Here is a 12,181-nt window from a genome sequence, read left to right as displayed (position 1 = left end):
GAAGGTCAGGTGGTCTGATGAGACACAAATAGAGCTTTTTGGTCTAAACTCCACTCGCCGTGTTTGGAGGAAGAAGAAGGATGAGTACAACCCCAAGAACACCATCCCAACTGTGAAGCATGGAGGTGGAAACATCATTCCTTGGGGATGCTGTTCTGCAAAGGGGACAGGACGACTGCACCGTATTGAGGGGAGGATGGATGGGGCCATGTATCGCGAGATCTTGGCCAACAACCTCCTTCCCTCAGTAAGAGCATTGAAGATGGGTCGTTGCTGGGTCTTCCAGCATGACAATGACCCGAAACACACAGCCAGGGCAACTAAGGAGTGGCTCCGTAAGAAGAATCTCAAGGTCCTGGAGTGGCCTAGCCAGTCTCCAGACTTGAACCCAATAGAACATCTGTGGAGGGAGCTGAAAGTCCGTATTGCCCAGCGACAGCCCCGAAACCTGAAGGATCTGGAGAAGGTCTGTATGGAGGAGTGGGCCAAAATCCCTGCTGCAGTGTGTGCAACCTGGTCAAGAACTACAGGAAACGTAAGATCTCTGTAATTGCAAACAAAGGTTTCTGTACCAAATATTAAGTTCTGCTTTTCTGATGTATCAAATACTTATGTCATGCAATAAAATGCAAATTAATTATTTAAAAATCATACAATGTGATTTTCTGGATTTTTGTTTTAGATTCCGTCTCTCACAGTTGAAGTGTACCTATGATAAAAATGACAGACCTCTACATGCTTTGTAAGTAGGAGAACCTGCACAATCGGCAGTGTATCAAATACTTGTTCTCCCCATTGTATATGAATGGTGGGACCAACAGCAGTAGTAGTGGAAATGGGATTAGCATTAACAGCAACTACAACAACAATATTAATGAGAATAATAATAATACATTAAAGCAATGGTAGTGGACCAGTCTCAACATGCCTGAGAAGACACATGACATGGTAGGGAAGCCAAAACAAAAGTAAATGGGAAATATTATTGACATTGCACTTTTCACTGGCTGCAACCTGAGGGTTGAGGCAGGAGGACACTTATTTGGCTGCCAAAATCTGCACATTTTGGCTTTTCACCCAATAAATATTAGCTTTTTTCTTCATCTTTTATAGTTTCAAATTCTTTGTATTGAATTGGCATTTTGTGAAAGAAATATTCTCTTAGGTCTGAGTATTTGTTACAGTGTAATAGGAAATGCATGTCTGTCTCTACCTCTGCCCTGGAGCAGAGTGAGCACAGCCTGTCCTCTCTGGGCAGCCAGGTTTGTCTGTGACGACCGGTCTCTATAGCCAGACTGTGCTCACTGAGTCTGTACCTAGTCAGTGTTTTCCTCAGTTTTCTATCAGTCACAGTGGTCAGATAGTCTGCCACCACGTACTGTCTGTTTAGAGCCAAATAGCATTGGCTGATTTGGTTGGGCCAGATTTTCTGAGTATTGTCCTGAGGCTCTATGTGGTTGGTTTGGGTTAGTGAACTGAGCCTCAGAACCAGATGGCTGAGGGGACTCTTCTCTTGTTTCATCTCTTGACGTTGTGTGGTGGAATGTTTTGGGGTCACTTGTTTTTAAATGGTTGTAAAATTTGATGGCTCTTTTTTTCTATTGGAATGAGGAGGGGGTATTGGCCCAATTCTGCTCTACTCTACTTTTCTTTGCACTTGCAATACAGTCTTGCAAAACTCTGCATGCAGTATTTCGATTGGATGTTTGTCCCATTTTGTAAATTCACTGTTAGAGAGTGGACCTCATACTCCACTACCATATAGAGCAATTGGTTCTATAACTGATTGGACATTTTTGAGCCAGATTCTAATTGGAATTTTGATTTTAATGTTCCTTTTAATGGCTTAGAATGCTCTTCTTTCTTTGTCTCTCAGCTCATTCACATCCCTGCAAAAGCTACCTGTGTTGCTGATATTTAGCCCAAGATGCGTGTAGTTTTTGGTGTGTTCTAATAGAATTGTGTCCAAATAGAATTTATATTTGGCATCCTGATTTCCGGACCTTTTTTGGAATGTCATTGTATTTGTTTTTTAGATTAACGGTCAGAGCCCAGGTCTGACAGAATCTGTGCAGATGATCTAGGTGCTGCTATAACTCCTCCTTAGTGGGTTACAGCAGCACCAGGTCATCTGTGTACAGCAGACCCTCCTTAGTGGGAGACAGTAGCACCAGGTCATCTGTGTACAGCAGACCCTCCTTAGTGGGTTACAGCAGCACCAGGTCATCTGTGTACAGCAGACCCTCCTTAGTGGGTTACAGCAGCACCAGGTCATCTGTGTACAGCAGACCCTCCTTAGTGGGAGACAGTAGCACCAGGTCATCTGTGTACAGCAGACCCTCCTTAGTGGGTTACAGCAGCACCAGGTCATCTGTGTACAGCAGACCCTCCTTAGTGGGAGACAGTAGCACCAGGTCATCTGTGTACAGCAGACCCTCCTCAGTGGGAGACAGTAGCACCAGGTCATCTGTGTCCAGCAGACCCTCCTTAGTGGGAGACAGTAGCACCAGGTCATCTGTGTCCAGCAGACCCTCCTTAGTGGGAGACAGTAGCACCAGGTCATCTGTGTACAGCAGACCCTCCTTAGTGGGAGACAGTAGCACCAGGTCATCTGTGTACAGCAGACCCTCCTTAGTGGGAGACAGTAGCACCAGGTCATCTGTGTACAGCAGACCCTCCTTAGTGGGAGACAGTAGCACCAGGTCATCTGTGTACAGCAGACCCTCCTTAGTGGGCGACAGTAGCACCAGGTCATCTGTGTACAGCAGACCCTCCTTAGTGGGAGACAGTAGCACCAGGTCATCTGTGTACAGCAGACCCTCCTTAGTGGGAGACAGTAGCACCAGGTCATCTGTGTACAGCAGACCCTCCTTAGTGGGAGACAGTAGCACCAGGCCATCTGTGTACAGCAGACCCTCCTTAGTGGGAGACAGTAGCACCAGGTCATCTGTGTACAGCAGACCCTCCTTAGTGGGAGACAGTAGCACCAGGTCATCTGTGTACAGCAGACCCTCCTTAGTGGGAGACAGTAGCACCAGGTCATCTGTGTACAGCAGACCCTCCTTAGTGGGAGACAGCAGCACCAGGTCATCTGTGTACAGCAGACCCTCCTTAGTGGGAGACAGTAGCACCAGGTCATCTGTCTACAGCAGACCCTCCTTAGTGGGTTACAGCAGCACCAGGTCATCTGTGTACAGCAGACCCTCCTTAGTGGGAGACAGCAGCACCAGGTCATCTGTGTACAGCAGACCCTCCTCAGTTGGAGACAGCAGCACCAGGTCATCTGTGTACAGCAGACCCTCCTTAGTGGGTTACAGCAGCACCAGGTCATCTGTGTACAGCAGACCCTCCTTAGTGGGAGACAGCAGCACCAGGTCATCTGTGTACAGCAGACCCTCCTCAGTTGGAGACAGCAGCACCAGGTCATCTGTGTACAGCAGACCCTCCTTAGTGGGAGACAGTAGCACCAGGTCATCTGTGTACAGCAGACCCTCCTTAGTGGGAGACAGCAGCACCAGGTCATCTGTGTACAGCAGACCCTCCTTAGTGGGAGACAGTAGCACCAGGTCATCTGTGTACAGCAGACCCTCCTTAGTGGGAGACAGTAGCACCAGGTCATCTGTGTACAGCAGACCCTCCTTAGTGGGAGACAGTAGCACCAGGTCATCTGTGTACAGCAGACCCTCCTTAGTGGGTTACAGCAGCACCAGGTCATCTGTGTACAGCAGACCCTCCTTAGTGGGAGACAGTAGCACCAGGTCATCTGTGTACAGCAGACCCTCCTCAGTGGGAGACAGTAGCACCAGGTCATCTGTGTCCAGCAGACCCTCCTTAGTGGGAGACAGTAGCACCAGGTCATCTGTGTCCAGCAGACCCTCCTTAGTGGGAGACAGTAGCACCAGGTCATCTGTGTACAGCAGACCCTCCTTAGTGGGAGACAGTAGCACCAGGTCATCTGTGTACAGCAGACCCTCCTTAGTGGGAGACAGTAGCACCAGGTCATCTGTGTACAGCAGACCCTCCTTAGTGGGAGACAGTAGCACCAGGTCATCTGTGTACAGCAGACCCTCCTTAGTGGGCGACAGTAGCACCAGGTCATCTGTGTACAGCAGACCCTCCTTAGTGGGAGACAGTAGCACCAGGTCATCTGTGTACAGCAGACCCTCCTTAGTGGGAGACAGTAGCACCAGGTCATCTGTGTACAGCAGACCCTCCTTAGTGGGAGACAGTAGCACCAGGCCATCTGTGTACAGCAGACCCTCCTTAGTGGGAGACAGTAGCACCAGGTCATCTGTGTACAGCAGACCCTCCTTAGTGGGAGACAGTAGCACCAGGTCATCTGTGTACAGCAGACCCTCCTTAGTGGGAGACAGTAGCACCAGGTCATCTGTGTACAGCAGACCCTCCTTAGTGGGAGACAGCAGCACCAGGTCATCTGTGTACAGCAGACCCTCCTTAGTGGGAGACAGTAGCACCAGGTCATCTGTGTACAGCAGACCCTCCTTAGTGGGTTACAGCAGCACCAGGTCATCTGTGTACAGCAGACCCTCCTTAGTGGGAGACAGCAGCACCAGGTCATCTGTGTACAGCAGACCCTCCTCAGTTGGAGACAGCAGCACCAGGTCATCTGTGTACAGCAGACCCTCCTTAGTGGGTTACAGCAGCACCAGGTCATCTGTGTACAGCAGACCCTCCTTAGTGGGAGACAGCAGCACCAGGTCATCTGTGTACAGCAGACCCTCCTCAGTTGGAGACAGCAGCACCAGGTCATCTGTGTACAGCAGACCCTCCTTAGTGGGAGACAGTAGCACCAGGTCATCTGTGTACAGCAGACCCTCCTTAGTGGGAGACAGCAGCACCAGGTCATCTGTGTACAGCAGACCCTCCTTAGTGGGAGACAGTAGCACCAGGTCATCTGTGTACAGCAGACCCTCCTTAGTGGGAGACAGTAGCACCAGGTCATCTGTGTACAGCAGACCCTCCTTAGTGGGAGACAGTAGCACCAGGTCATCTGTGTACAGCAGACCCTCCTTAGTGGGTTACAGCAGCACCAGGTCATCTGTGTACAGCATACCCTCCTTAGTGGGTTACAGCAGCACCAGGTCATCTGTGTACAGCAGACCCTCCTTAGTGGGAGACAGTAGCACCAGGTCATCTGTGTACAGCAGACCCTCCTTAGTGGGAGACAGTAGCACCAGGTCATCTGTGTACAGCAGACCCTCCTTAGTGGGAGACAGTAGCACCAGGTCATCTGTGTACAGCAGACCCTCCTTAGTGGGAGACAGTAGCACCAGGTCATCTGTGTACAGCAGACCCTCCTTAGTGGGAGACAGTAGCACCAGGTCATCTGTGTACAGCAGACCCTCCTTAGTGGGAGACAGTAGCACCAGGTCATCTGTGTACAGCAGACCCTCCTTAGTGGGAGACAGTAGCACCAGGTCATCTGTGTACAGCAGACCCTCCTTAGTGGGAGACAGTAGCACCAGGTCATCTGTGTACAGCAGACTCTCCTTAGTGGGAGACAGTAGCACCAGGGCATCTGTCTACAGCAGACCCTCCTTAGTGGGAGACAGTAGCACCAGGTCATCTGTGTACAGCAGACCCTCCTTAGTGGGAGACAGTAGCACCAGGTCATCAGTGTACAGCAGACCCTCCTTAGTGGGAGACAGTAGCACCAGGTCATCTGTGTACAGCAGACCCTCCTTAATGGGAGACAGTAGCACTAGGTCATCTGTGTACAGCAGACCCTCCTTAGTGGGAGACAATAGCACCAGGTCATCTGTGTACAGCAGACCCTCCTTAGTGGGAGACAGTAGCACCAGGTCATCTGTGTACAGCAGACCCTCCTTAGTGGGTTACAGTAGCACCAGGTCATCTGTGTACAGCAGACCCTCCTTAGTGGGAGACAGTAGCACCAGGTCATCTGTGTACAGCAGACCCTCCTTAGTGGGAGACAGTAGCACCAGGTCATATGTGTACAGCAGACCCTCCTTAGTGGGAGACAGTAGCACCAGGTCATCTGTGTACAGCAGACCCTCCTTAGTGGGAGACAGTAGCACCAGGTCATCTGTGTACAGCAGACCCTCCTTAGTGGGAGACAGTAGCACCAGGTCATCTGTGTACAGCAGACCCTCCTTAGTGGGAGACAGTAGCACCAGGTCATCAGTGTACAGCAGACCCTCCTTAGTGGGAGACAGTAGCACCAGGTCATCTGTGTACAGCAGACCCTCCTTAGTGGGAGACAGTAGCACCAGGTCATCTGTGTACAGCAGACCCTCCTTAGTGGGAGACAGTAGCACCAGGTCATCTGTGTACAGCAGACCCTCCTTAGTGGGAGACAGTAGCACCAGGTCATCTGTGTACAGCAGACCCTCCTTAGTGGGAGACAGTAGCACCAGGTCATCTGTGTACAGCAGACCCTCCTTAGTGGGAGACAGTAGCACCAGGTCATCTGTGTACAGCAGACTCTCCTTAGTGGGAGACAGTAGCACCAGGGCATCTGTCTACAGCAGACCCTCCTTAGTGGGAGACAGTAGCACCAGGTCATCTGTGTACAACAGACCCTCCTTAGTGGGAGACAGTAGCACCAGGTCATCAGTGTACAGCAGACCCTCCTTAGTGGGAGACAGTAGCACCAGGTCATCTGTGTACAGCAGACCCTCCTTAATGGGAGACAGTAGCACTAGGTCATCTGTGTACAGCAGACCCTCCTTAGTGGGAGACAATAGCACCAGGTCATCTGTGTACAGCAGACCCTCCTTAGTGGGTTACAGTAGCACCAGGTCATCTGTGTACAGCAGACCCTCCTTAGTGGGAGACAGTAGCACCATGTCATCTGTGTACAGCAGACCCTCCTTAGTGGGAGACAGTAGCACCAGGTCATCTGTGTACAGCAGACCCTCCTTAGTGGGAGACAGTAGCACCAGGTCATCTGTGTACAGCAGACCCTCCTTAGTGGGAGACAGTAGCACCAGGTCATCTGTCTACAGCAGACCCTCCTTAGTGGGAGACAGTAGCACCAGGTCATCTGTGTACAGCAGACTCTCCTTAGTGGGAGACAGTAGCACCAGGTCATCTGTGTACAGCAGACCCTCCTTAGTGGGAGACAGTAGCACCAGGTCATCTGTGTACAGCAGACCCTCCTTAGTGGGAGACAGTAGCACCAGGTCATCTGTGTACAGCAGACCCTCCTTAGTGGGAGACAGTAGCACCAGGTCATCTGTGTACAGCAGACCCTCCTTAGTGGGAGACAGTAGCACCAGGTCATCTGTGTACAGCAGACTCTCCTTAGTGGGAGACAGTAGCACCAGGGCATCTGTCTACAGCAGACCCTCCTTAGTGGGAGACAGTAGCACCAGGTCATCTGTGTACAACAGACCCTCCTTAGTGGGAGACAGTAGCACCAGGTCATCAGTGTACAGCAGACCCTCCTTAGTGGGAGACAGTAGCACCAGGTCATCTGTGTACAGCAGACCCTCCTTAATGGGAGACAGTAGCACTAGGTCATCTGTGTACAGCAGACCCTCCTTAGTGGGAGACAATAGCACCAGGTCATCTGTGTACAGCAGACCCTCCTTAGTGGGTTACAGTAGCACCAGGTCATCTGTGTACAGCAGACCCTCCTTAGTGGGAGACAGTAGCACCATGTCATCTGTGTACAGCAGACCCTCCTTAGTGGGAGACAGTAGCACCAGGTCATCTGTGTACAGCAGACCCTCCTTAGTGGGAGACAGTAGCACCAGGTCATCTGTGTACAGCAGACCCTCCTTAGTGGGAGACAGTAGCACCAGGTCATCTGTCTACAGCAGACCCTCCTTAGTGGGAGACAGTAGCACCAGGTCATCTGTGTACAGCAGACTCTCCTTAGTGGGAGACAGTAGCACCAGGTCATCTGTGTACAGCAGACCCTCCTTAGTGGGAGACAGTAGCACCAGGTCATCTGTGTACAGCAGACCCTCCTTAGTGGGAGACAGTAGCACCAGGTCATCTGTGTACAGCAGACCCTCCTTAGTGGGAGACAGTAGCACCAGGTCATATGTGTATAGCAGACCCTCCTTAGTAGGTTACAGCAGCACCAGGTCATCTGTGTACAGCAGACCCTCCTTAGTGGGAGACAGTAGCACCAGGTCATCTGTGTACAGCAGACCCTCCTTAGTGGGAGACAGTAGCACCAGGTCATCTGTGTACAGCAGACCCTCCTTAGTGGGAGACAGTAGCACCAGGTCATCTGTGTACAGCAGACCCTCCTTAGTGGGTTACAGCAGCACCAGGTCATCTGTGTACAGCAGACCCTCCTTAGTGGGAGACAGTAGCACCAGGTCATCTGTGTACAGCAGACCCTCCTTAGTGGGTTACAGCAGCACCAGGTCATCTGTGTACAGCAGACCCTCCTTAGTGGGAGACAGTAGCACCAGGTCATCTGTGTACAGCAGACCCTCCTTAGTGGGAGACAGTAGCACCAGGTCATCTGTGTACAGCAGACCCTCCTTAGTGGGAGACAGTAGCACCAGGTCATCTGTGTACAGCAGACCCTCCTTAGTGGGAGACAGTAGCACCAGGTCATCAGTGTACAGCAGACCCTCCTTAGTGGGAGACAGTAGCACCAGGTCATCTGTGTACAGCAGACCCTCCTTAGTGGGTTACAGCAGCACCAGGTCATCTGTGTACAGCAGACCCTCCTTAGTGGGAGACAGTAGCACCAGGTCATCTGTGTACAGCAGACTCTCCTTAGTGGGAGACAGTAGCACCAGGTCATCTGTGTACAGCAGACCCTCCTTAGTGGGTTACAGCAGCACCAGGTCATCTGTGTACAGCAGACCCTCCTTAGTGGGAGACAGTAGCACCAGGTCATATGTGTATAGCAGACCCTCCTTAGTAGGTTACAGCAGCACCAGGTCATCTGTGTACAGCAGACCCTCCTTAGTGGGAGACAGTAGCACCAGGTCATCTGTGTACAGCAGACCCTCCTTAGTGGGAGACAGTAGCACCAGGTCATCTGTGTACAGCAGACCCTCCTTAGTGGGAGACAGTAGCACCAGGTCATCTGTGTACAGCAGACCCTCCTTAGTGGGTTACAGCAGCACCAGGTCATCTGTGTACAGCAGACCCTCCTTAGTGGGAGACAGTAGCACCAGGTCATCTGTGTACAGCAGACCCTCCTTAGTGGGTTACAGCAGCACCAGGTCATCTGTGTACAGCAGACCCTCCTTAGTGGGAGACAGTAGCACCAGGTCATCTGTGTACAGCAGACCCTCCTTAGTGGGAGACAGTAGCACCAGGTCATCTGTGTACAGCAGACCCTCCTTAGTGGGAGACAGTAGCACCAGGTCATCTGTGTACAGCAGACCCTCCTTAGTGGGAGACAGTAGCACCAGGTCATCAGTGTACAGCAGACCCTCCTTAGTGGGAGACAGTAGCACCAGGTCATCTGTGTACAGCAGACCCTCCTTAGTGGGTTACAGCAGCACCAGGTCATCTGTGTACAGCAGACCCTCCTTAGTGGGAGACAGTAGCACCAGGTCATCTGTGTACAGCAGACTCTCCTTAGTGGGAGACAGTAGCACCAGGTCATCTGTGTACAGCAGACCCTCCTTAGTGGGAGACAGTAGCACCAGGTCATCTGTGTACAGCAGACCCTCCTTAGTGGGAGACAGTAGCACCAGGTCATATGTGTATAGCAGACCCTCCTTAGTAGGTTACAGCAGCACCAGGTCATCTGTGTACAGCAGACCCTCCTTAGTGGGAGACAGTAGCACCAGGTCATCTGTGTACAGCAGACCCTCCTTAGTGGGTTACAGCAGCACCAGGTCATCTGTGTACAGCAGACCCTCCTTAGTGGGAGACAGCAGCACCAGGTCATCTGTGTACAGCAGACCCTCCTTAGTGGGAGACAGTAGCACCAGGTAATCTGTGTACAGCAGACCCTCCTTAGTGGGAGAAAGTAGCACCAGGTCATCTGTGTACAGCAGACCCTCCTTAGTGGGTTACAGCAGCACCAGGTCATCTGTGTACAGCAGACCTTCCTTAGTGGGAGACAGTAGCACCAGGTCATCTGTGTACAGCAGACCCTCCTTAGTGGGAGACAGCAGCACCAGGTCATCTGTGTACAGCAGACCCTCCTCAGTTGGAGACAGCAGCACCAGGTCATCTGTGTACAGCAGACCCTCCTTAGTGGGTTACAGCAGCACCAGGTCATCTGTGTACAGCAGACCCTCCTTAGTGGGAGACAGCAGCACCAGGTCATCTGTGTACAGCAGACCCTCCTCAGTTGGAGACAGCAGCACCAGGTCATCTGTGTACAGCAGACCCTCCTTAGTGGGAGACAGTAGCACCAGGTCATCTGTGTACAGCAGACCCTCCTTAGTGGGAGACAGTAGCACCAGGTCATCTGTGTACAGCAGACCCTCCTTAGTGGGAGACAGTAGCATCAGGTCATCTGTGTACAGCAGACCCTCCTTAGTGGGTTACAGTAGCACCAGGTCATCTGTGTACAGCAGACCCTCCTTAGTGGGAGACAGTAGCACCAGGTCATCTGTGTACAGCAGACCCTCCTTAGTGGGAGACAGTAGCACCAGGTCATCTGTGTACAGCAGACCCTCCTTAGTGGGTTACAGCAGCACCAGGTCATCTGTGTACAGCAGACCCTCCTTAGTGGGAGACAGTAGCACCAGGTCATCTGTGTACAGCAGACCCTCCTTAGTGGGAGACAGTAGCACCAGGTCATCTGTGTACAGCAGACCCTCCTTAGTGGGAGACAGTAGCACCAGGTCATCTGTGTACAGCAGACCCTCCTTAGTGGGTTACAGCAGCACCAGGTCATCTGTGTACAGCAGACCCTCCTTAGTGGGTTACAGCAGCACCAGGTCATCTGTGTACAGCAGACCCTCCTTAGTGGGAGACAGTAGCACCAGGTCATCTGTGTACAGCAGACCCTCCTTAGTGGGAGACAGTAGCACCAGGTCATCAGTGTACAGCAGACCCTCCTTAGTGGGAGACAGTAGCACCAGGTCATCTGTGTACAGCAGACCCTCCTTAGTGGGAGACAGTAGCACCAGGTCATCTGTGTACAGCAGACCCTCCTTAGTGGGAGACAGTAGCACCAGGTCATCTGTGTACAGCAGACCCTCCTTAGTGGGAGACAGTAGCACCAGGTCATCTGTGTACAGCAGACCCTCCTTAGTGGGAGACAGTAGCACCAGGTCATCTGTGTACAGCAGACCCTCCTTAGTGGGAGACAGTAGCACCAGGTCATCTGTGTACAGCAGACTCTCCTTAGTGGGAGACAGTAGCACCAGGTCATCAGTGTACAGCAGACCCTCCTTAGTGGGAGACAGTAGCACCAGGTCATCTGTGTACAGCAGACCCTCCTTAGTGGGTTACAGCAGCACCAGGTCATCTGTGTACAGCAGACCCTCCTTAGTGGGAGACAGTAGCACCAGGTCATCTGTGTACAGCAGACTCTCCTTAGTGGGAGACAGTAGCACCAGGTCATCTGTGTACAGCAGACCCTCCTTAGTGGGAGACAGTAGCACCAGGTCATCTGTGTACAGCAGACCCTCCTTAGTGGGAGACAGTAGCACCAGGTCATATGTGTATAGCAGACCCTCCTTAGTAGGTTACAGCAGCACCAGGTCATCTGTGTACAGCAGACCCTCCTTAGTGGGAGACAGTAGCACCAGGTCATCTGTGTACAGCAGACCCTCCTTAGTGGGTTACAGCAGCACCAGGTCATCTGTGTACAGCAGACCTTCCTTAGTGGGAGACAGTAGCACCAGGTCATCTGTGTACAGCAGACCCTCCTTAGTGGGAGACAGCAGCACCAGGTCATCTGTGTACAGCAGACCCTCCTCAGTTGGAGACAGCAGCACCAGGTCATCTGTGTACAGCAGACCCTCCTTAGTGGGTTACAGCAGCACCAGGTCATCTGTGTACAGCAGACCCTCCTTAGTGGGAGACAGCAGCACCAGGTCATCTGTGTACAGCAGACCCTCCTCAGTTGGAGACAGCAGCACCAGGTCATCTGTGTACAGCAGACCCTCCTTAGTGGGAGACAGTAGCACCAGGTCATCTGTGTACAGCAGACCCTCCTTAGTGGGAGACAGTAGCACCAGGTCATCTGTGTACAGCAGACCCTCCTTAGTGGGAGACAGTAGCATCAGGTCATCTGTGTACAGCAGACCCT

This window comes from Oncorhynchus mykiss, chromosome 14 (genome assembly GCF_057628025.1).
Source record: "Oncorhynchus mykiss isolate SJ-2025 chromosome 14, ASM5762802v1, whole genome shotgun sequence".
Classification (NCBI taxonomy): Eukaryota; Metazoa; Chordata; class Actinopteri; order Salmoniformes; family Salmonidae; genus Oncorhynchus; species Oncorhynchus mykiss.
Note: the sequence above shows the minus strand (reverse complement) of the source record.